This window comes from Macrobrachium rosenbergii, chromosome 5 (assembly GCF_040412425.1).
Source record: "Macrobrachium rosenbergii isolate ZJJX-2024 chromosome 5, ASM4041242v1, whole genome shotgun sequence".
Taxonomy (NCBI): domain Eukaryota; kingdom Metazoa; phylum Arthropoda; class Malacostraca; order Decapoda; family Palaemonidae; genus Macrobrachium; species Macrobrachium rosenbergii.
Genome location: NC_089745.1, coordinates 36527990 through 36554640, shown reverse-complemented (window position 1 = coordinate 36554640; position 26651 = coordinate 36527990). Strand labels below are relative to the sequence as shown.

The following is a 26651-nucleotide window of genomic DNA, read 5'->3' as shown; positions in this document are numbered from 1 at the left end:
CAAGACACAAATGGTCTGTGTACCATAACGCTGAACGCATGAGACAGTTACTGCGGTTGTTTCAGAAGAGTTCCGCAGCAGCTCGTAATTCGTGAGGCTAAAAGGTCTGCGGCAAAGTGCTAAACTGTAAGATATGCTTGAAATTCTTACTGAAAAAAAAATCTGTATATAATTGTATCACCTTTGTAACGTGGATTACTTTATTAGACCGCCTAATGGATTAGCAACTTGTAAAGGGCAAGAAGGAAAGCTAATTGCTTTTAAAAAGCCCCATAGTTATATTGAATATATTAAAAAACTTTTCTCTGCTGAATTTTATTCGGTATTTTAGTGCATGTATATGTATGTATGTATGTATGTATGTATGTATGTAATTATGTATGTGTATATATGTGTGTGTGTATGTGTGTAAAGAAAACCATTATATCATCAATGATTTTTTCGTTGTTAAACTAAATGTTTACTGAAAATCTAAATACGATGTTTCAGTTATTTTGTCTTCACATTTTTATGTGTGTGTTTGTGTGTGTGTGCCGGAGGCCATTGTTGCTAATCGTTTTGTCATACACATACATTTTATTTTATCTGTATATTTAAATGAAATTATAAACTCATAAAACCGAAAATAACTTTCAGTCCATAGTACCCCACCACTAAAGCTATTTCTGTACACCATGGAAGCCCCTGGACGGGGTCTTTGTGTCTTGGTCCTCAGTTTATCTAAAATAAATTGTATATGCTCAATGCGTCTCCTGTGGCTTCCCTTTTGCAAAAAATTGTGTTGGGAATAGATTGTTAGTTCATCTGCGTGCTAGAAATTTGTTTTCCTAATTCTGTTTCTTTCGTGTCTCTCTCCTAGAAAGGACTAAAACATTTCTCTCGTATCCTCTCATACGAAAGGATTAATTACTGAAAATGCCGAAAAACGTGACAAAATTGGAGGATAGAACTATATACTTAGGATGGGTAAAGGATTACATGTTCTAAATGTGATGATGGGGACAGTTGAAGTGATGGTCACTGATTGTAATAATAATAATAATAATAATAATAATAATAATAATAATAACAATAAGAATAAGAAGAAGAAGAAGAAGGGTATGGAGTATGCCAATGGGAACTGTACCCATAATCATAGGAACACTAGGCACGATCCCAAGATCCCTGAAAAGGAATTTGGAAAAACTAGGTGCCGAAGTAGCTCCAGGACTGATGCAGAAAAGTGTGCTACTAGATACAGCACACATAGTGAGAAAAGTGATGGACTCCTAAGGAGGCAGGATGCAACCCGGAACCACACACTATAAAAACCACCCAGTCGAATAGGATGACTGTGATAAAAAAATAATAATAATAATAATAATAATATTTTAGTCATACATTAAATTATTGCCGAAGGAAACTTTTCACGTACCATCGAGAACTTAAAATAGGGCTATTGACGATCATGCTCGTTGGAACGGCAAAGACCTCTATGTCCGTATTCAAGGGATATTTTCCTTAAGCAAACAAAATCATAACTCTGCAATATGACTCTCCTTTCGGCCGATCAGCTGGATTACCGTTACGGGGAAGGATCCATTACCCGAGAACTGACTGATGTTCATATATATTGCCTAAATTCCATGCGGACCCATGCGACGCGGATTTGCCCCTTCAGACTCGTCTTTATTTTGGAATACGTCCGAGAGGCTTAAATATTACAGACGAGAAAAATCCGTGATTAATTTCCAAGGGTCAGAAGCAGGCTTACGGCCGCAGAAATAAGGATGAGAGAAAGAGATGTCTGGACAGGAAAGGGGAAGAGTCGCAGACGCATTTTGCGTTTGCTTTTATTCATTCATTTCTTTGCTTTGGTCTAATTATGTAAGATATCCCGTTAACTGAAGTCTCGTTTTTGACATGTCTCATGTCTCTAATACAAAATTGGCAAAATTAAGAGAGAAAAAAAAGTGTTGAGGGTAAGAAGGAAGCCTATTTTACTGCAGGTTTTTCCATTTACCTTCTGTTCATTTTAGAAATGATCGTTTGTAGAGCTGGATGAATGGCTCCACCGAACATTGCTGCTCACGGTGTGCACGTAACTGGTTCGCCTCAGCAGGATCGAATACTTTATATTGTCTCTCTTCTGAACCAGCCTTTGGCGCGGAAACCTAGGAAAAATCTGTGGAGAACTTTAGTTGCCAGGGCTATTAGGTCTCCTTTTCGTTGGAACCACGTCGTTCAGAGGGTTTGAAAAATCGGGACCAGTAAAGAGTGGGACCACTATAGCTTTCGTGGGGATGGATTTGGAATCCTTTTGTACTCTCGAAGGGAGATCCTTTAATCTTTAGCTCTACTGGAAGCAGATGTTTGTAGAGCGAATATGAACGAAAATTATTGGCTAAAATTGGAGGGGCATTTTTAATCCGGTGCGAAATTGTAAATTATTAATTACTCGTGTCATATATAAGTCTGTGTGTGACCTGACGATATCTCTCCAATTTTAATATGACTGTGAACCTGCACTTTTTTTATTGCCAGGTATTATGCAGATATATCCGCACAGCAGGAAATTGCAAAATGATAAGCTGATATCATACCTTTCGTTCCAGCTATATCCTAATGCATTTCATTCCAGTATTTTTCTGAAAAAACCTCGGTAATTATTCAGATAAAAATAATTCATTCACGAAACTATCGTGGCGTTCCTGGATTTATCGTCCTCCAGCAAACCCTTATTAAATGTCAAATTTTCTCTAAATCTGCAGGATTTCAACGTCCCTTCAGTTATCGCCTTGCTGTAATCCTTTTTGAGGAAGAAAAGTAAAATTTTAAATGAATTCGCAGATTTCCATTAGTTTCTGCAATGCATGGCGACGAAACCGGAATTAATCTTACATAAAAACTGATGATGGTGTCGCCTGGCTTCAGCTTCAGGAAGGAAGAAGCGGAAGAAAAAAAAAAGTCACACCAGACAGTTATCAACGTTCGTCAACATGACACTCAATTCAGCAGAGTCTGCATTTTCCTTCATGTGCAAAAGCAAAACTTTCTTCTTCAAGGAAAAGTTATTCCATCTTCGTTAGTGTTTTTTTTTTTTCACTCCCACCGACTCACTTACGGCTGTCGGTTTTCATTCAGAACCTTTTTTGTTCATACCAGATCAGTTTGGTCTCTTGCAAGTTTCAGTAGCAATTTCTTTCCCCGCAAAGTGAGGCCGTTAACCATACTCATAAAACATTTTTGTTTTATTTTCATTTATTTATTTCTTTTTGTCCAAAGCTTTAGACCTTCACGAGGAAGTGGCAGTACAACCCAACTCCCTTCACTCCTAAATAGGTCGAGTCCCCTTCCACGGATGCGTGGCAATCCTTAATTACACTGTCATTTTTTGGAGCTTTGATCTTTCTTTCTTGTCTAGAAATTTTTAAAGATTAGCTCTTTAATTAAATGCAGCCTCGCAACGTTCGCTAAGCTATGATTTTTTTTTATTTAGAATATTTAATAATTTTTGAATCTAGGTCAAGGTATACAGATTGGATAAGTAAAACTGGCCATTGTTTGTGGTCAACTAAATCTCAAATAATACAGATTTATCGGATGATAACCTCACTCAGCACTTCCCCATGTATTGGTAGGTACCTTGTCAGCTAACGGTCATTTGTAGCGTTTCATTAACGTCCAACTAATTGGTCATTTAATTATACTGAGAATCTTCCATGGCGAGTATCAATAACAGCAGATGCAGACAATAGCTCCAACAATGAGTCGTCTTAGTAATGAATCAGAACAATGCCTAAACGAAACTACAGTGCTGTCAGGAATTATTTGATACATATACTCTGATTCCATGCTCGTAGCATGTTGCACACGTGTTACGATCTAACTATGAAGTCAGTTGCTGTTAAAGTTGGAAGGGCAGCTAACCTAACGTGAATATCTGCGGGATTTGACCCTTCTTTTTACAACGACTATCTGCCGTTTTGTGTGGCCCATCACTGAACCTGACTTGGTACACTTTAGGCATCACTAAAGGTTGTTTGCAAAGTCCATTCGGCCCCTAGCTGCGTCCACTTTTTAACCGTTTACTTTACCTCCGTTTCCACTTCCTTTCTTCCATCTTTCTTCCCAACCACTCCAACTCCCTCTTACGCGGTGAATGGCTGAAAGTGTCTCAGAGCTTGGCTTTAAAGCAAATTTTCATAAATCAGTCAATTTACCATGTTGTTACTTTAAGTTCTTCCCTTTTTGGGGTCAGTTGCTCCCCTCAACGCTCCCTGACTGTTAGCCTATCAAGAATTTACAGACCATATCCCATTTTACCTTTTTGTGAGGATTCCTTACTTTAGTTCATTCATTTCTCGATTTATTTGAGTTACTCCTCGAAGTTCGTAAATTTACACGTGCAACATAACGGAGTGTGTGGACGGCTTAAAATCTTGACGTTGAATATTTATCTAGTTGTATGTAATTGTTGAAAACATTTGCTGCATTCACCAAAAGACCGACGATCATTTTTCTTCACGGAACAGTTTGTCCGTGGTTACATCCAAAATCTACCAGATCTGAAAATTAATCCCTTCCGCTTCCGAAGAAATGACTATTTTGACAAATCCCCCTGATTTAATGCCACATCCAATCTAACTGTAAATACGCAAATGTTTTGGGTGCGATTCAACGCAACATCGCGCAGGGATGCTCTCAGAGTGAGTGAATTTATGGTTCACCGCAATATCACGTGGCCTATCAAGATGACTGACAAGGATCCGGTTTTCATTTATGGGGCATTACCAACACATCTCAAACTGTAAAGCAATATGAATATTTTGAGACAGAGACAGATAGCGGGACAGACAGAGATGTGCGCCGAATGTGTGAAAATTCGTCGTCAGCTGCTGAATCAGGGATGAACCCTTGTGCAGAAAACTTTTATGATATACGGAGCTTCAAATGAACTGCCTATGGAATAGACTTATCAGAGCATTGAACCCCGCTGCACATATTCAGATTTGTTCACACTTATAGCTAACTTACCATCTTCAGTTCGCCACACGTGACCAAACCACCTAAAAATGTTCGGGTCCATCTTCTCACTGGTGCTTAACTTTTTGTGTGTAACGTTTTATGAAAACATTCTTCCCTATTTCAGGTCTTCCTGCTCCCCACTTACTACGAAGTTTACAGCTGTAAGGAATATGTATATAAATGTGTATTTATTCCAATTAACACACATCATGTTGAAAGAGAGGTGGGGAGAGAGAGACAGTGCAATTTCATTGACAACGTTATAGGCATAAATCCATCAAGAGGGGAAACTGGTGTTTCTTCCAGCCAAACGAGTTTGTTTCTCCATGATAATTACGTTCTCTTTCCCACTCCGACCAAGCCAACATAATGACACGCAGATAAGGAGCTTCAGTGAAGTGCGCTTAATTTTCATTATTTCATTTCAATTCTGCTCTGCTTAACATTTCATAGAATTTAATGAAAAGAAAACAAACAAGATATAGTCAATATACTGTATGTGACTCATGTGAGCCTTCTGAACAAAAAATCATTTGCATCAACTGTGGACTTTTGGTGTTTCGTCCAAAGCCGACTATCTTATTCTCGCCTGAATCTTGACTCGGGTTCCTTTCCAAAATATAAAATAAAGAACAGTAAAATAAATAAATAACAATAAAAAAGTAGAAAAATATAAAAAAAAAGCTTTTGGGAACTCTTGAGCGAAGACGCTATTTGCCTATCATGAAACAAATTGTTTACGAAGTTTTGCAGAACACATTTCCTGTTTAATAAGAAAAAAAAGACGAACATCGGGGTTTGAGGCTGAACCTGAAAATTTATGGGAAGTTACAAAGCAAATTATATTTTATTTCATTTTTATTTGTTTATTAATTTGATATACGTTTTACCGTTGCCCTTTTCTGTATTCATGCACGCGTTTCGGTATTTTATTCAATTGTCTCTGAATCAACTCGGTGACTCGACATTTCCTGTAATATTTTAATCCAAGATTTACTTTCATTTTAAGGGAGGAAGAGGAGAGCCATTAACAGTCAAAATGGTTATAATTATCCAGATGTCCAAATCAGGCCTCCTATTCCTTACAGCACCTGACCGCACTTAAAACAATAAATTATTAGCCTAATTAAAGGCCGGGTGAACCAAATACAATTCACATTGTTATGGTTAAAAGATCCACAGTTGTAGCTGATAGTTGGAGAGACATGTCGAAAAACGAGCGAACGCTACTATCGTTATAGTTGCAAATATGCTTATGTATATATAGTTGTGAATCTCTCAACCATAAAAAAATGCACGACATAATGCTCTGTTTGCGACATAGTTTACATTTTTTTAGAGCAGCAGATCTGTATATGTGTGTGTGTGTGTGTGTGCTACCAAGGTAATTTCATCTTTAAAACGGCCCAACGTCCCCTCCATAGTATTTCTTTCCGTTTTTCCTGAGGAAGACGTTCCCTGGGGGCGAAGCAATAACTCGAGCATAAAGGAGGAGACCCAATCCTTCTGTTTGAGAAAGCAATGAACTCGCAACAGTTCCCCGCTCGACAGATGTCTCCCCAAGGGATACTTTCTCGCAACGGCATATAATTTTCTGAGACGAGAAACCCACTCGGGAGGTTTTCCCCGGTTTTTCTTTTCGACGTGATATTCCCTGCATCGAAATATTGCACCTTCGCTTTTGTCGGGTAAAGTGGCGAAAACGGAGATCGAATTCAGTATTCGATAGGGGCACTAACATGTTGGGAAATATGCGTGATGGATATTGTTCCAAAAATAAAGACGTCGAGAATACTGCTTCTATCAGTATGAAAGCTTCAGGTTGCCAGTAAAACGGAAGCTAAAAAGAGAAGAAAAAATATTGTATCATAACGTCAAATAGCTTGAAAGTGGCTCGTGAAAAATTATATCCTAACACAAATGGTTATGCTCACATTAGTGTTGGATCGTATCCTTGGTCAGAACGACAAGAGAATCAAACAAGGTGATGTTGAAGGCAACGAATGATACACAGCTTCAGAGGCAACGGAGAACAAACAGCTATGAAAAATAAACGCTAAAAAGTGTTGGAATCTGCGGAAGTGTAAACTCTAGTCTCGCAGCACAAAGAGATCTAATCACAAGAAAGTTATCAAGTAGCCTTGGCGTGTGGTGCCAGAGGAGGAGCTTTCACAAACACAAATACCCAAAGGCCCGGATAAGGAGGAGAGTAAACGAAGTGCTAGGTGCTCCGGCTGAGCATAAACAGGGAGTATTTGTTATTGCAACAAGGGAAAATCTTTCTCCTTTTTCCGGAAATTGTCTGTTGCGTAGGATTTCAACGGATGCAGTCGGTTCTACACAACAAAACACGTGTGTGTGTGTATATGTATATTATATATATATATATATATATATATATATATATATATATATATATATATATATATATATATATATATATATATATATATATATTTTTAAATTGCATTATTTCAGATTTTCTCATAATTGGTATTTCTTGCATGTGTGTGCTGAGTAGCGTCAGAGTTTTATAAAAACATTAAAAATATCGTGTCCTCTTTTATACAAATAAATGTTCATTGTCTTATTAATTGCTATGTGAATAACGCTTAAATATTTTATTTCTCTTTGCTTTTAATATAGACTTAAAAGATCGCAGCTAACAACATTTAGAAGTTGGTTAACCTTATGTCATCATGAGAAACGGAACGGTTTTTTGTGTCACTGATGATTGCTGTAAGCAAAGATATTTTTCTCAAAAACCTCGCTGATAAGTCGCATATTTTGTTATTTGTTTCGCTTTTAATTGGTTCTCTTCTCTTATCTAAATTCCCCATTGAACTTGTTGTTAAGCCTGCGAACAGCCATTCACCAGTGGGCCCTTTATACTTATTATACAAAATGAAGGTAATTTGGCCCTGCTTTGGGAAAGTGAGTAACCTCCCAATGTTCGGAACTTGCCTTGCCCACACTCTCGTAAATGACCGTTGTGATTTCTACCGGAAGAAGATCGTGCGAACTTGAAGGAATTGCCATCCGTCTTCCAAAACTCGTGTTTGCGTAAATCCTCGAAGTCGTTAATTAGCTTGTAATTGCCCTTTAAAAAGTTCAAGATTGAGAGGTCAGGGGTTTCTCCGATTGCAGTATCGACACTCTCTCTCTCTCTCTCTCTCTCTCTCTCTCTCTCAAATATTTGAACGCACCGTTATAAACTGATGAAAAATTAATAATGAAATAATAAAAATTTTCTCTGACAACGCACTCTTATTGTTACGAAGTCCATTTAAATTTTTAACGACAATTACGACAAGTTCATTTTAATGGTTCCTCATTTTTACTCAATTATACACAGTTCCTCCAGATTTTCCACCTCCAGGCGCATTTTCCGTCCCAGTAAATCTCTTCTCCGAACTGCAATCCGTGTTTGCATCGTGTGTAACCTTTAACATTGGGTAATGTGTCTCAGTGGCTGACTTCAGCATTAACAGGGAGCCATTACCCGCCAGTTGAGTGTTAGCTGGGAACACAATTCCCTCTGGTTAATGGCTCTGAATAAGAGGGGCTTTGAATCACACCGTTCAGGAATTCATATGCAAATGCAATAAACGCAGTACAACGCTGTGGGTCTCTCCTTATTACGGGTGGCGTCAATGATGCGTTTTAAATGAGAAGGGACAGAAAGGAAGTCTCAAGAGGCACTGCAACCATGAAGAGCATTTTTTTTTTTTTGTACATCACAAAATATAAGCCTTTAAATAATGAAATAATATTTCTCATGTGGTTATTGATGTGGCTAAGTCGGCCACACGGGTGACTAGTTAAAGGAAATCATTGAGGGTAATCACTAGTCATCATCCTGTTGGTATAGCATAGTTAATTTCAGCGTTACAAATGTGTACTAAATAGCCTATACTGCATGTTCGTTCAGACTTACAAGAATGGTTGCTTCCAGCATACTTGAGAATAGTGCTGCCTAGTATAGTACACTGACGCCATACGAAAAAATACACACACATTATTTATATATATATATATATATATATATATATATATATATATATATATATATATATATATATATATATATGTGTGTGTGTGTGTGTGTGTGTGTGTGTGTGTGTGTGTGTGTTTAAATGAGAAATTTTATCATTTGCCTCCAAGAAAGGTAAGACAGAATTGAGTAACACTGTACTCGAAGCCAGATGTTTCGTAAGGGAAACTATCACCCCAGAAAGAGTCCAGGAATTCCAGGCGAAACATGAGATTCGGCGGATCTTACGAATTTCGCCTCATAGTAAAAGCAGAAATCTTTTCAGGCCTGAATGAGACTGGGAGTTCCTGCAATGCCAATATTTCCTCCTCGGAAAGGATTTTTTTTTCCTAAGCAGAGAACCGGAGGTGACTTTTGCACTCTCACTTATTACTTTCCCCAAAAGTGATGTGTGTCCTGCGTCTTTAAACCTTTTCAGCAGATTTACGACGAAGCGTATATCGAGGTTCGTTGATATTTTTTCTGCCTTCGCACCTACTCCTCTTTTTCTCAGTTGATGTCTGCGCAGCCTGCTACCGACTTTGGTAGATGAAAGCACTTTCACTTTGGAATATTCTGTAATCCCAAAGGAAATGGGTTTTAGTCTTCGCTTTGATGCATTACTCTTCGACTTACGCTTCCCAGGTTAAGATGAAAATAAATAAAAAAAAACATGCAGAGAACGACAGGAGCTAAATGTGCAGGAGGTGGCGGTTAATCAGTGAAACTCATCTTTACGTTTCTAGTTTATTATCAAAAAATAGCAACGGGGTGCTTGTTGGGATGAGTGAGCGTCTCCACCGTGAATCCTCTCTAAGCCCAGCTCTCTCTCACTCACGCTGTTTCACACAAACTCCACGTACCCAGGGAAACCCGTTAGGGTTTTCCAAACTATCATAAAAGATCAGTTTAACAACATAGTTTAAACTAAAGATGAGACAGAGGTCACTGGAACATGATCATAAAATATTTTGTTTTTAATCATCTCAGTATTTTCCAAGGTAATAAAATGCTATGTGGCAACATATTTTACATATGTGTTTTCATATGTTCTTTTCTTGTCACGAGGAGTTCTTCGTTGGACGAATCAGTAGAGTTCTCGGCTAGCACTCTGCTAGGCCCGAGTTCAAGTCTCCGGCCGGCCAATGAGGAATTAGAGGAATTTATTTCTGGTGATAGAAATTCATTTCTCGGTATAATGTGGTTCGGATTCCACAATAAGCTGTAGGTTCCGTTGCTAGGTAACCAATTGGTTCTTAGCCACGTAAAATAAGTCTAATCCTTCGGGCCAGCTCGAGGAGAGCTGTTAACCAGCTCAGTAGGCTGGTTAAACTAAGGTATACTTAAATTTTCTTGTCACGAGGACAGACCATATAACACTCTTACGTTGTCGAATCAAAGGTCTTTGATCAAAAGATGATGACCTCTCACTACCTTTACAGAAAAACGCCACACGTCCAGTCTTTGTCATCAGTATTCTTTTAACTTTGCAAAACAAAGCTTATCATGTTGTACAGGCCGTATAATTATGTACTGTATGTCCTCAGAAAAATCGCTAATATGCTCCAACATTACTTTATTACATTCGCATTAAGGGTATTGATAATGATTACCTAGCGTTAAAATAAATTTACTTACGGTTAGTTCTGCTATACGTATTTCTGGACTGATAATACATGTTATTGATAATAATAATACAGTAAAGATAACATTTTTCTATTTCCTCTCTCCCTCACTTTCTCAAATCTTTCTTTGTTTTCTCAACGAAGTTCTCTTAGTTTATTTTCTATTCAGTTCGCGTGTTTGTGCATAATACAATGCCTAAGTTTTGAATACAAGATAAGCTTGTGACAAATGATGATGTGAATAGCCAGTTAATTATATGATGCGTTGTGTATATTCCATAAATATAGAATAATATGTTATGTGTAACCTTTAGTAATACGAGTCCTTTGACGTCCATGCAAATGAACAATATATTTCAGAACTGTTTAATCAGTTTTGATCATTGCCGGCAGATAATGTATCATCGACAGCAGTTTTCGTAATCAGTCATTTATTCCCGAAAATATTTTGGTAAAGAAACACGTAATGATGACCCATATTTCATTTTCCTAGTCAGTATAGTTTCAACTTTTTTTATTTTTTATCTTATTGAGTTTAATTCTAACATTACTCGCAAGCCTTCAAAATTTTGCAAACTGCAGAGGTCAGTTTGAGGTGATATCTTGCACCGGAGACTCCTCATTTAATAACGCTGATGCTCTTTGGTGTCTAATCCCATGATCTTTAGAAGTGGTAAACAGCCCTTATGAGTGACTGTAGATCAGTGAAGATTGAAGACTTTCATATGTAACATTTTTGTTGTTCTCTCTCTCTCTCTCTCTCTCTCTCTCTCTCTCTCTCTCTCTCTCTCTGACAGAATACATGAGAAATGTGCTGCTCTATGAAGCGTTGAAAACGACTGACCATTATCGGGGTCGCTGGCAGTGTTTGGCATCAAGGCACCCCATACGGGTCTAATGACATCAGTGCACAGTTAGCATTACCTAAACTAAAAGGTGTTTTCAGTATCCTTTCGTCCATAGCTGGAGCCACTTTCAGCCTTTTACTTCACCTCTGTTCCCTTCTTTCATCCTGCTTTTCAACATCTCATACTATTACTTCTTAACACAGCTATGTGGTTTTCTCCCACTCTGACATCTAGAGCCTTGTATTTCATCTCATTTATTTTTTGGGTTTCTTAATCTTGCTATCCAACCGCTCCAACTCCCTCTTTTCACTATCTTAAGCGCTGAATGGCTTAAAGCGCCCAGTGCTTGGCTTTAAAACCTAAAGTTCATGACTCGCTTATTCATAAAAAAGCAGTTTGATGAATTTCATGCCTCGCTCATCCATAAAAAAGTAGTTTGATAAAGTAGTTAAAAGATCAGGCCGTCGACGAAAGTGTAGCACGGTGAAATTACCATAAAGTCTTGCTTCTATGATTTAATGTAACTACTCAACGCTGAAATAGTTTTCACCTCTGACAGTTGAGTAATTGTAACTGTGTTGTGAAGGATAAACAGCTCAAGACTACGAAGACTTGTAGCTGACCAGTGGATCGTCGAAAAATTGGTCTCTGTCAGTGAAGTCGAGGTGTTACCTTAAAAAATGAAAAAATGACAGAATACACGATGAAAGAACACTGAGCATTTACATTATTTTATGAAATTAAATCTTGTTCTTCATTTTAAGAGGTTTATTATCCGCGAACAACATAGTTGTGAGTTTTATTGCTTATGTGTTGTTTTTTTTCCATAATTCGTAACATTTCAAGATTGCCTTTACTTGAAATAGTGTTACACCTTTGTCATATTTGAAAACGAAAAACCATGAGAAGTGCTTATTTGCCATATTTGCAAACTTGAGTTTGTACAATTTTGACTAAATTCTTTTTACTACACGTGTGCTGTATTTGATAGCTGTGAAGCATATTCCATTCTCCGATTTTCATCCATCCGTATTTCAGTTTGGTTTCTGATTTCCCACACACACTCCCCTTATTTGCTTACTGATTATTCACATTCACTTGCTATCAAATGTCCCCTGTAAATGTAAGCGCTATTCTGTTTTCTCTTCATTTGTCAAGTAGATTCCCTCTAAGACTGTACGAGAAAATGCACGAAGGTATTAGTTTTATATACATTGTTTTGTCATAAACCTTTCTCCTCATACATACGCAGATGCGCACCATTTATCTCGTTTGTCATTTTCCGGTCATTACGTCCAAATTCTCATACTTTTTTTATACGAGCTTTGTCCCCCTTTTTCATAACATTTAATCATTTATCTCCGACTTAACAACATTTCCGAAGTCTGTCCCAAAACAACACGCCATGTCCTCTGTCGACAGCGTAAGAGATTCTAATTAATTGTTCAAATTTGGTGCCCAGAGACCCCATAAGGAGGTAATGTTTTTGTTGCGTATCTCGATTTCTCATCATGACAGAACCGTAAAGCATAAATTTAAAGGTTTTTGTTCACCGCATCTCATATGTTGTTGTTCTGCACCTGTAGTCTTTAAATCAGTTAAAAAGTATATGTCTTCCTTTTAGGATACAAGGACACAGACAGCCACCGTGAGTTGCATGCACATGAAAGAAAGATGACATTCCACCTCTAATCAAAGGAAAGGACGCAAAGGTAAGATGTTTTCACTTTGCCTTTCAAGTCTCACCTGGCATCTGTCTCGTAGCAGGCAGCTGATGTATTCGCTCGGGCTACTACCAAAAGAAACCCTGGAAATTAGAAAGCACCCTTTTGAATTTCTTAAGCAAGAGGCTTTTTTGCTAAACGCCTTTTCCTCTTTAGTTTTCATCCTGTCTGCTTCCCTTGAAGCCTTTTTCATGTTTTCTCTTGTTTGGAGACATGGAGTAATGTAGTCGTTCATTAATTATTTGTGGGTTTGCCCGGGCCCCAGAATCTGCCTCTTCTACAGGCGTGGCTTAACCCATCTTTAAAATATATATATATATATATATATATATATATATATATATATATATATATATATATATATATATATATATATATATATATATGCACATGCACCTTTTGCCGTTTGATGTTGGCATTCATCCACCACCTTTTTATATAAAGCTCCTTTTCCCGAATCACAATCTTATGTTTTACACTGCTTTTGAAAATTCTGTTGATTATATACATACAGTACATACACACACATATATATATAAATGTGAGTGTGTGGGTGCTGTCTCCTTAAATTTTATTTTTTTTTATTTGTGTATTCAGCATAGTTGGCAGAAGAATGTAATGGTCACTTTCACCAAAACCATGTATTATTTACAGTAACCTCTTCATTCCTCAACATAGAGATGAAATCGAGAGATTTACGGAACACTGGTTGTAATAAAAATAAGACTGATATTAAAATAACGTATGTGCGTGCGCAGAGCACAGCCTCCAGTATTATGCTCTACGAGAGAGATTGGATCTTGGAATTCGATTTAAAAGATAACCGAAAATGTAGTATCCCTTCTCCGCTGCCCTTGCGTGTTAGATGTTTATACACCTGCGTATTAGCGGGAGAGTAACCGCGTTAGATCGAAAAGTACACGCCTGGGCTGGTGTAATTGCTCGAGCGTGGAGCGTTCGAGACTCGATTACGTGGTTCATTACCTTGGCCGATGAGGTCGGACCCGCATCAGGTGACTTCGGTGCGCTTTCTTCTCCTTTCTTTGTTGCATTACGGTCCGGTTAATCGTTCAGTTATTATTATTATTATTATTATTATTATTATTATTATTATTATTATTATTATTTCATTGAACATTTTGAACGTCTGGAAGCCGCTGAGTTTGAATTGTAGTTTCTCAATGTCTCTTGTGGCGGCAGGTAATCATACAGCAGCCGTCCAAAGTTCATTTATTCCCTGACATTTCTGTAGAGCTTTCTACCATTTTTCAAAAAGCGAATGGTAGAAAGCTCTACAGGACCGTCAAGTAATAAATGACCTTTGGACAGCTGCTGTATGATTTACTTGCTGCTGCAAACAAACCCATTCGAGAGATTGAGAAACCACAATTCAAACTCAACGGCATCTAGACGGCCGTACTGTTCAATGAAGTTTGTTTGAGAGATGGTCTTCTTCGGAAATATTATTATTATTATTATTATTATTATTATTATTATTATTATTATGAACGTTATCTCGAAAAAAGAAGTTCCGTTTCTTTGTCTGATTTATATATCTGCTCGTTTGTCTGATGGTTTTTATACACAAATTTGTTGAATGATTTGTGCAAAAAATATTACCAAGCGGTTAGCCTCATGACTGTCAACAATGTAACTTTGAGGAGAAGGGGCCTTCTTTGTGTGGATTTCTCATACTTGGCGGAGATTTGCTGTCTCAGAGCGCTGTTATTGTTATTATTATTATTATTATTATTATTATTATTATTATTATTATTATTATTATTATTATTATTATTATTATTGGAAGGAAATAGACCCTCTTTTAAGCATATCTTGTAAATAGAATGGCTGCATCGTGCGAATTAATCTTATATTGAGTCTTCTGGATTTTTCTTATGACTCGCTTCTTGTGCACGCTAATATTGGTCAGCAGTTGGCTAATGTTCATATTTTGGCAAAGAGAAATATAAACGGCGTTTATACAGCAGTTTATTCTCAATAGAAGTGCAGGGTAATTATTATTATTATTATTATTATTATTATTATTATTATTATTATTATTACACATCCACCCTCCTCCTGCAAACCTGTTTGTCCGGGCCAGGGAAGGTAGGGGAGACATGACACATGCACCCTTCTACAAACCTGTTTGTCCACCCTGGGTGGGGCGAGGCAGGCAGAGGATCGGGAGGGTAGGGGAGACATGACGGGCAGCACCGGGTTCGCACACAGCGTAGCGCGTGCTATCAAGCTTGTAATAATATAATAATAATAATAATCTATTCTGTACAAACAATCTCTGTATTCCTATAAATATTCATGTCCATTAAATCCCTACTAAAAATATTATTATTATTATTATTATTATTATTATTATTATTATTATTATTATTATTTATTATTATTATTATACTGTCCGTCCTAACGGTGGCTTTGTTCCAATATTGCTGTAAATAAGCATTTTTTGTAACTTCACCGGGCTTTATGTAAAGCAAGTATTTCACTGTGTACTGATATAACAGACAAACCAGAAATTGTGCTGAATATGGTTTTGTTTTCATAAAATGTATTCCTTCCGTCATTCTTCTCCATTTGAGGAAGCCTTTCCAAGATGTTTTCTTGCTCTTCATTGTTACTTTTCTTTCGCTTTCTCTTTTTCTGTTTTGATCAATTCGATCTGTTGCTTTCTCATTTTCTTCGGGGAATAAGTTTCTTACCTATGTTTATGTAAAATGGGAATCAAAAGTGTTACCTCGGTGAAAACAGTGAAAACACTTGAATTGTTTGTTATTATATACTGTAACATTTACTAAGTCTAGACTGTCTCGAAACAGATGCATTAAAACTGATCTATTGATTTTATATATTCTTCAAATCTCTTCCAGATTCAGTGCTAGTCATCAAAATATGAATTCCCTCTTATACGGGTATTCATGAAACACTCAAGCAGAAGGACTTACAAATACGATCTTTAATTTCTTTCTCTATCTACCAACAATCTGTCTATATATCTGTTTAATTATCGAATATGACAAATAAAAATAAGTTATAATTTAGCAAAATCATTACATGTTAGCAAAACACTTTGGAAAAAGCGAACTTATTATATATATCTTGCAGCAACCCTTTGCCTTACAGCTCTCATTCGAATATTGAAACCATTAAAAAAGTATAAGAAAGAGATTAAGACGGAAGGTATAAAAATAAAGTGATGAGGAACCTCTAAGGATGGAGGGTTAGAGCTTCAAAAATGCATTTTTGGCTCCAGGACTATGTAGGAAGCCCAGATCAGGTTAAAAAATGTTTCATTATGATCCACGACTCTTGACGGCTCCTAAGATATCTTATTTTCTTTTTTTTATTTCATGCTTGTACTTTAGTAGGGATTTAATGGACATGAATGGTTACAGGGATACAGAGATTGTCTCTGTATAGACATTATTATTATTATTATTATTATTATTATTATTATTATTATTATTATTATTATTACGAGCTTGATGGCGCTTGCTGTGCTGGAACCCGACGCAGCCTGTCATGTCTCCCTACCTACCCCGCCCCACCCGGAGCGGACAAACAGGTTTGCAGGAGGAGGGTGGATGTGTCCTCCCTACCTTCCGATCCCTGCCCCCTGCCCCCAGGGGGCAGACAAACATGTTTGCCGGAAGAGGGTGGATGTGTCATGACTCCCCTACCTTCCCGATCACCTACCTACCCTGCCCCCACCCAGGACAGACAAACAGGTTTGCAGGAGGAGGGTGGATGAGTCATGACTCCCCTACCCTCCCGATCCCCACCTAACCCCCCACCCGAGGCGGACAAACAAGATCCACTCGGATCTTATTATTATTATTATTATTGAGAAACCCACAAGATTCCTGTGTATAACTTGTTTACTTGTAAATATTTACATGTTACTTTTAAACAAGTAAACAAGTTATACACAGGAATCTTGTGGGTTTCTCTTTCCATCTTCAGAAGAAAACTGAAAGAAGTTTTTGTTTGGTTCATTATTATTATTATTATTATTTTTATTATTATTATTATTATTATTATTATTATTATTATTATTATTATTATTATTATTATTATTATTCAGTTCTCCCTCTGAAAGGTGGTGAGGTGAAGTACATATTATGAGCAGATAATCTCGCCTGAAAATAGATGAGAGTAGCAAACCTTCACTTTGGGGATTTGAATCGCAACCTCTGATTTACCAGGCTAACTGTCTATCCAGATAATACTAAATCTATGAATATGGATATAGCTTTGGCCTGTCAAATCACAGGTCAGCGGTTCAAATCTTCGAAGAGAATGTTTGCCTTCAAAGAATTATTATTATTCAACCGTAAAACACTGCTGATGGAAAATTTTACGGAAAGTAGAGTTTTGACACGACTAGGTAGATCCTTCGCAAAGTAACCTCGTTTATATGAGATCCTTTTAAGATTTAATCAGTTTCTTGAAGGGGAAGGATTTCCTGAGGCAATTTTGTATAAGAAAATTAATGTCCTTCGGGACGCATTAAAATGTAAACAACTTTTTAGGCGTTAACCTTAGCATCCCTTGGAACTATGAACTAAGGAACCTATACACATTGAATAGTTAGAATAGAATAGTTATTTTCCCCATTTATGTTTTGACATAACCTCCATTTTTAGATTTATGTAAAAAAAACTCTTGAGATGGCTATTTGTCTCCCCGTCCGCACTTTTTCTCTCCGACCTCAAATCTTCAAAACTACTGAGGCTAGAGGGCTGAAAATTGGTATGTTGATCATCCACCTTCCAATCTTCAAACATACCAAATTGCAGCCCTCTAGCTTCAGTAGTTTTGATTTTATTTAAGGTTAAAGTTAGCCATAATCGTGCTTCTGTTACCGCTGCAGGTGCCAACAACACAGGCCACCACCGGGCCATGGCTGAAAGTTTCATGGCTCGCGGCTGAGAGTTTCATGGGCATGACTGAGAGTTTCTTACAGAATAATACGCTGTACAGAAAACTCGACTGCGCCGAAGCAACTTCAGTGCATTTTTTTTACTTGTTATATGTCATTGCTAATATGGTGTGGTAACAATGACTTGTAACCTCATTTCTGTTTCTCATTGTCCATTAGAAAGAATTCTTTTTCTCATCTGACAAATTCTGCATGGCACAAATGTGTCTAGTCTGTAGCAATGCGTCTGATAAGTTTAGGTGCATACATTCATACTTAATGGGCATCACATATATGTATCCATATTCTCGACATTTATTATCTACCGAACAATTGGTAGCTTCTGAAGAGTCAACATTTATTGACCAAAAACAACTAGTGTTACGATCTGACCACCTTTTCCCGATTCTTTCAAAAGTTCATGTTACTGACAAATATAATCGACTGGTCATATTCACAAGACATGCATTTTGAATGCTTTGTCAGTTATCGCAACATCACTCTTTCTGTCATGTGTGCGTTCGAATCCTAAAGAGCCCCATTTACTTTCCCCTCAGATTCGAGGCTTGCAGTGACAAGTGTAACTTAGTAAAACGTGTGAGAAACTTGAGAAGTTAGGTCATTATGGTAGTTGAAATTCATGTTTTTGACTGATTACGGTGAACATTTGAAGTGACAGTATTCTTCCAGTCTCCCGAATGGGCTCGCTATTGGTTCTTTCTCCTGAAACAGGAATGAATCTGAAAAATTAGTGGGGAAAAGGTCATTTTTGAAATTAAAGGTATGGAATTACGATGCTGGATAGGATGAATAATCACAGGCTGAGTGTAATACGCTTACATAGTTTGAGAAAACTGTCACCTGTATTAAGATATATTGACAAAAAAAAAAGAAAGGATAGCAGATGCGGCCTGTGTTTAAAAGTGTCCATGATTTCGAAAGGGTTGTTGTGCAATTATCCAGTGCAGGCGTAATATTCTTGGGTTAGTAAAACACAGCCTCCTCAATCTTTGATAACCAGGAGTCTGTAATTGCTGTTCCTTATTAATTTTGGGCTAATTCATTCTCAGTGGAACTATCGGAAAAACCTTCTCCTTAATACATGCGGTGCTTTGTAATTATTAATTTATGTTTTCTCATGTATTAATTGTCGTATGATAAATGTGTATTACATTAATAACTTATGAATACATAAACAACCACGCATTCCTTCCTTTATTTTTTTTTTTGTGGGGGGATCCTGTTTCTCTGTCGAGCAAGGTATATTCTCTCTCTCTCTCTCTCTCTCTCTCTCTCTCTCTCTCTCTCTCTCTCTCTCTCTCTCTCTCTCTCTCTTCAAAATCTATTTCAAACCCTCGTCCTTTCAGTTGATTTCGTAATGCCATCAGCTCACATCATCTTCTATTAAATATTCTTCTTACATCAGCGATCTGTAAATCCGGTTATGTGATTGTTTATTACCCTCTACCTTCTGATTGTTTATTACCCTCTACCTTCAATATTTGGAGTCATCTTTTTGCCTCCGTTTGGCTGCACCAACCACACACACACACACACACACACACACATACGCATATACACACACATAAATACACACATATATATATATATATATGTATATGTATATATATATATATATATATTTTTTTTTTTTTTTTTTTTTTTTTTTTTTAATGGGCAAGGGGCAGCTATGTCCGAATACAGAAATCAGACGCGGAGGCGGACATTAATGGTTTTTTGTTACATATTTATTCCCAACGTCTCGTAATCCATGTTTGCATCATCAGGGGTCTGGAATAAAAAAAAACCACGGCGAATAAAAATCACAGAAAATATACACAAAGGCAAAGTCAGATTATGAAAAAGTGAAAATCGACTAAAAGAGGAAATTTCGCACAAAGAACACTGAGAAATAAATTAAAACTAATAGAAGACACGAAAAACACGCTGAAAAAAATTAAGCATTTTTAATGCACTAAAAGGTTAGAATGACAATAAAATTTAAAAAGACATTTAAGGGGATAAAGCCAACCTGTCAAGATGACACAAATAGAGAAAATGAGGTATACGGAGTAAAAACAAAACTACAAAAACATTATGATTATGAAGGTTCAGAGGAACAGCCGAAGTCGGAGTGTTCGATCTCGGAGCAAGTTTTTTTTTATCATTAAAAACTCGAGTATTGCTTGTTCGAGTTGGCTCGAAGTTCGTCCAGTTATGTAGAAATTTTTGTTTTCGATTGGAGTTTTACAAACTTTTTTATGATTTCTAATAGAATGTTCCGGGCTGGAGATTTTTGCCCCAATACGAAAACTTAGCCCCCTATGAGAATCTATTCATCCTTTTAGAAGTCTCCGAACGGATCCAACATAAAGGCCCGTATTGAACTTGGGGCACGAATACTTATAAACCACTCCGGAGGACATCATAGCACAAAGTTTATCTTTAAATTTAAAAACAGAACCAATCGTCAAAGGGGTTAACAGGAACAAGTTTAACGTTCTAGGCACCAAAATGTTTGTGTATAATGCTGGTAAGTTTTGTTCTAAAATGGATGTCGTGACGGTATGGAAACTTGGCATAAAAGTACAATTTGGGTACCATAGGAGTATTACATTCAGTGAAAAACCTCTTGTTTAGTATTTCATTGTGGTATTAAAAACTAAATTTGAAGGAAAACAATTGGAATAAATATGAAGTGAAAAACCATTCAAGAGTTTTCCTGTCAGCCTTTTGTGTGTGTGTATGTATGCATGTATGCATATATACATACATACATACATACATACATACATACATATACATACATACATATATATATATATAAATATATATATATATATATATATATATAAAATACACACACACGTATATATTATATATAAAGAATTTGTATCACATCACCGTAACATTTAATATACACAAACATTAAGCTACAATTGCCGTTTAATATCCAATTCGTTCTGCCTCGGGAAAAATATTAAACCACAAATATCTTTTAATATCCAATTCACTATACCTCTGGCGTAAGTTATGCCCAAAGGTTCTGCAAACTGGATATTGTATGATATTTGCGAACTTAATGTTTGTGAACATGAAAAAGTCAAGCGTTTATAAGTAACAAAAAATTCATTTGCATATATATATATATATATATATATATATATATATATATATATATATATATATATATATGTGTGTGTGTGTGTGTGTAAATAAACGGCACATCAGAGCGGCCAAAATGAAATACTAGTCCAGAAACATTTGCAAATAATCTGCGTGCCATCGGTGACATCAACTAACGTTTGCAACACGAAAATAAAGTGTTCCCTGATTGTTGCATTCACGTTTTGGAGTCCGTTAATAAATTACGTTTTGGTTCCATTATTCTTCCTGACGTATTTTTGTGACAATGTCGTTCCCGTGTGATTTACTACTGCGTACAAACTATGAAACTCTCTCTCTCTCTCTCTCTCTCTCTCTCTCTCTCTCTCTCTCTCTCTCTCTCTCTTTATTTGCATGTATGGATAACTTTCTTCATGAAATGCATTCACCTGCTTGAAAAATCCTCGTCATATGCAAAGTTTTGATGAGTCATCATCATTCATTATAGTAACATTTTTAATATTTTCTAATTATTTCTGTTTTTAATGTTACATTCTTTAATTGGTTTATTTATCCATTTGTATACAACTAGATGATTTTTTTGCTCTTTCCGTATGTGGAATAATAATAATAATAATAATAATAATAATAATAATAATAATAATAATAATAATAATAGCGTCACTTTTTCATAAAGTAAAGAATATCAGTTATTTTGCTGAAAAGATTATAACAAATATTCTTCGTACAAGAATTGTGTATTTTTGATATCGCGACTTGCATAATGGATTCTTCCCCCGCACCGAAGGTATTGACATTGACCCCTAATTGTTGTCATCAGCGCCATTGACAGAAAACGGTAAATACTTAATACCTTACAGAGCATGCGGTAGTAGAAGTCGTTGTAACGACATCGAAATTCAGTATTGCCTTACAAAGGGCAAATACCGGAAAGGAAGATGACAGCAGCGTTTAGTCTGGAGGAAACTTACTACAGAACCTTTTGAAGTGGTTCGGTATCCTGAAGAATCACTGTACCTTTCCCTTTTGCTCTTTCCTTTCATATTTCCCCTTTACATTCCCTCCAGCCACCCGCTCCTTCCCTCCCTCCTAACACCTCAAAGGGAGGGTACAAAAAGCAAGACTACAAAGTAAGTAAATGGCAAGTCCCCTGATTTCCATTCAAACGAAGGCGAAGACTGAGTGATATTTCGTGTCACTCCTCCTGACTCCAGGTTGTGATGTGGAGGAAGTATGTAAAACTCTCTCTCTCTCTCTCTCTCTCTCTCTCTCTCTCTCTCTCTCTCTCTCTCTCTCTCTCTCTCTCTCTCTCTCTCTGTTTTCTATTAATTACTAAAGCTACATAAACTCTTAAGAGTTGATGAGTTTATCTTTGATAGGATCATAATTTTGCCTCTACCATAAAGATTTTCTAGTCTGTTCCATATTCTATTCTAATTTGCATCTCTATGGGATATAGCAACACAGGAATTATACGATATCTCAATAGAAACGTTTTGACACCTTTTTTTCACACTAGTTAAAAAAAAGAAAGTTGAAATTCCAAGGATCTGAATACAAGTTTTCAGACAATACATATTTTATAAATTCTTAAAAAGAATTACCATTCACTATAATTCCATGGTACAGTATTTCTTTCTTGTGTATCTAAATGCATTAACTGTCTGTTCTCACTTTCGACTTAAGTGTTGCTAAGTAATTTTCTTCACGAATAAAGGTATTGCTAATAATAATTCATCCTCGGTGTATCTTTACAAAATATTAATCATTCTTAGGTTACTTATTCAACCAGAATATAAAATTTTGAAAAAATTGTGTATATATATACATATATATATATATACAGAGTATATATATATATATATATATATATATATATATATATATATATATATATATATATATATATATATATATATATATATATATATATATATATATATATATATATATATATATAGGGAAATACATTTGTTATGTTACCAGGTTATGGCCTTGGATATAACTGTATGATTCCACAGATTTGAATTGTTTAGGATTATGCAGTAAATTCTGGTATATACTTGAAAGCATCCATTTCTAAGATGACTGAAATACCCATGATTTTTCTATTGTTCCTTTCTGTAATCTTATGTACCCTCAAATATTCTCTGCTCATAAGGTCTGTTGTTTCTTACTTTTTGGAGACAGGCAAAGCATCTGGTCCGGATTGTATTCCCGTATTCCTTGCTCTTGTGGTCTCTTGTCTCGTATGACTAAATAGATAGATAGATGGATGAACAGGCAGATACAGATATATAAACGATTTTTTACATCATATCTTAGTCAAGAGTACATAGAAGAGCAAGGACAGTTGCATAGGTGAAAGGAGAGATGCTAAAGGTATATTGTATCTCAATCTCGTTGAAACGAAAATGAAAACAGTTTTATTAGTTGGAGAGGTAGTTTGAAAATGTGGCTTTAAGGATGATTAAGAAAAGTAAGATTGACAATAAAAGAGAGAGAATGTGGTTGAAAAATTGGCTACGGTTAAATAGACTAACGTGAAAGGAGTACTTAAGGTATATGCAGAATTCAAGGATAGTGTTACAGAATCGACAAGGAGATTTTGTGCGTATAAGAGGGCAGGAGAAGGGAATAAAACCCCCAAAAAGTAGTTTTATAAAATTAGAGTTAGTGGAAAAAAGGATATTAGAGAAAAAATAGGAAATTACTGGAAGTGCTGTTGCGCTACGAAGCATACGATCATTAAGCAGCAATCACAAGATAAGTTAGCTAACAACAAAGCAAAAGGAAAAACAAGAGTTCTGGTATTTTGAAGGCTTAGGTGTCAATCTGGACAAAATAATTGTGTAGATAAAGCTAATGAACAATTGGACAGAAGTAGCGCTGCTTGATGGAAAGTCTTTAAGATTTGGGAGGATGGAGGAGAGAAAGAACTAGAAAGTGCTAGATAGATGGAATAGCGGAGATTTAGGAACAGAAGGCTTTCATGCTTAGGAAGCCAGGATGCAAATGGTACATTGCGTTTGTTCAGGGGTTTGACACATTTCTTATGAGCACTCTTGGTACGGCATAGGAAGCAGCAAATACTGCTGAAGTTTTCTGCATAGAGCATGTAGCATTTCAAGTATGAAGGTTACAGTGACTGCTGTTCTGTTGATTCAGTAGACATTGTGAATGTGGCAATGACTGCTATCTTCTGTTGAGTCACCGGAAACAAATATATAAAGATTTTGGTAACAATTCAGTAAAGGTGAAAGAGGAGTAAAGGAAAATGGCGTGACATCGACCAAACGAAAACGAAGTTCGGAATACCCAAGAGATGTTCCGCGTCGGTGGCCCTCACCAGCCGACCTTTTGGGTCAGCGCCATCACAGACAACGGTATCATTAACTCTAGCTACCTGGGCCATTGTCACATTTAATTATGTCGCCTAAGGGCATTAATTACTTTGGCTTTACAGTCTCTCTCTCTCTCTCTCTCTCTCTCTCTCTCTCTCTCTCTCTCTCTCTCTCTCTTCTTCGAAGCTAAGACCGGGTGCTCGTTTTCATTTGCATATAATTGTTTATCATCTTGGCTGAAACCGTTATCGTCTTTATGTCGATAATTTGTCCTCCCTGCATGTTGTCGTTGGCTGTTACCATCACGATTTAGAAGTTTATAACAGAGAAATCTCTACGAATAGATGTCGAAAGGTTTTTTTTCAATTTTTCATTTTTGTTTCTTATTTTGAACGAAGTGTGTCCTCTGCGTTTCTTACAAGTATTCGTTATTAAAATATAGTTCATATTTATTATTATATATATAATGAGGTAAAGAGGACGTTCCTCTCCACAGGAAGTCGCAATAGTGTCGGAGGCAAGTCCTCCTCACCAGAGAGTCATGTCCATCGTTTAACATCAGATCGAAAGAGACACTGGCATTTACATATACAAAGCCGGTGTCAGCTGACACACATCCATAAATAACCCATAAATCTTCACTCTTTCTTTCTTTCCTTTTTTAAAGGCAACATTGAATATTCGCTTTTCTTTATGAATTCGCGCTGCATGTAAATCACAGACCCGAACCCCTAACGTAAATTTGATGTCTCCTCTCCTCCATTCATCTCCATTCCTCTGACGACGATCCATCTTTCGTAAAAGATCTGATCCATTTGCGCATATGCAAATCCATTTGCCGTTTTAGCATATCGTATTTCGGAAGCCTAGAAGGAGACTGTAGGGGATACAGATAAAAAGACCGTTCTTAATATCATCTTTTCCGAGCCTCATGTCAACTGCAGATGCCCGATTCTTTTTGCTGCGTTTGCCCTCGGCATTTCCTGGACACAGACAGACAGACAGACAGCGCTCTTGAGGAACATATCAGTAAGAATATGAACGCACATATTTTGGTCTTTTGTTGTGCATCCCTTCTAGGACTTTCATACAATCAAACATTGCTGTGCATCTCTTCTAGGACTTTCATACAATCAATCATTGCTGTGCATCTCTTCTAGGACTTTCATACAATCAAACATTGCTGTGCATCTCTTATAGGACTTTCATACAATCAAACATTGCTGTGCATCTCTTCTAGGACTTTCATACAATCAAACATTGCTGTGCATCTCTTCTAGGACTTTCATACAATCAAACATTGCTGTGCATCTCTTCTAGGACTTTCATACAATCAAAATTGACGTGCATCTCATCTAGGACTTTCATACAATCAAACATTGCTGTGCATTTCATACAATCAAACATTACTGTCCATCTCTTCTAGGTCTTTCATACAATCAAACATTGCTGTGCATCTCTTCTAGGACTTTCATACAGTCAATCATTCCTGTGCATCTCTTCTAGGACTTTCATACAATCAAACATTGCTGTGCATCTCTTCTAGGACTTTCATACAATCAAACATTGCTGTGCATCTCTTCTAGGACTTTCATACAATCAAACATTGCTGTGCATCTCTTCTAGGACTCTCATACAATCAAACATTGCTGTGCATCTCTTCTAGGACTTTCATACAGTCAAAATTGCTGTGCATCTCTTCTAGGACTTTCATACAATCAAACATTGCTGTGCATCTCTTCTAGGACTTTCATACAATCAGACATTGCTGTGCATCTCTTCTAGGACTTTCATACAATCAAACATTGCTGTGCATCTCTTCTAGAACTTTCATACCATCAAACATTGCTGTGCATCTCTTCTAGGACTTTCATACAATCAAACATTGCTGTGCATCTCTTCTAGGACTTTCATACAATCAATCATTGCTGTGCATCTCTTCTAGGACTTTCATACAATCAAACATTGCTGTGCATCTCTTCTAGGACTTTCATACAATCAGACATTG

The 26651-nt window shown here is 36.7% G+C and overlaps 1 protein-coding gene across 1 annotated transcript in view; it reads left to right on the top strand.

Moving 5' to 3' along the window:
• The first annotated feature begins 13189 nt into the window (after nucleotides 1-13189).
• The window catches only part of LOC136838664 (uncharacterized), a 44109-nt gene continuing 30647 nt past the window's right edge, over nucleotides 13190-26651 (top strand). Inside the window, exon 1 of the mRNA XM_067104010.1 lies at nucleotides 13190-13225. The gene's annotated coding sequence lies outside the window, so the exon portion shown is untranslated. The remainder of the gene's footprint in view (nucleotides 13226-26651) is intronic.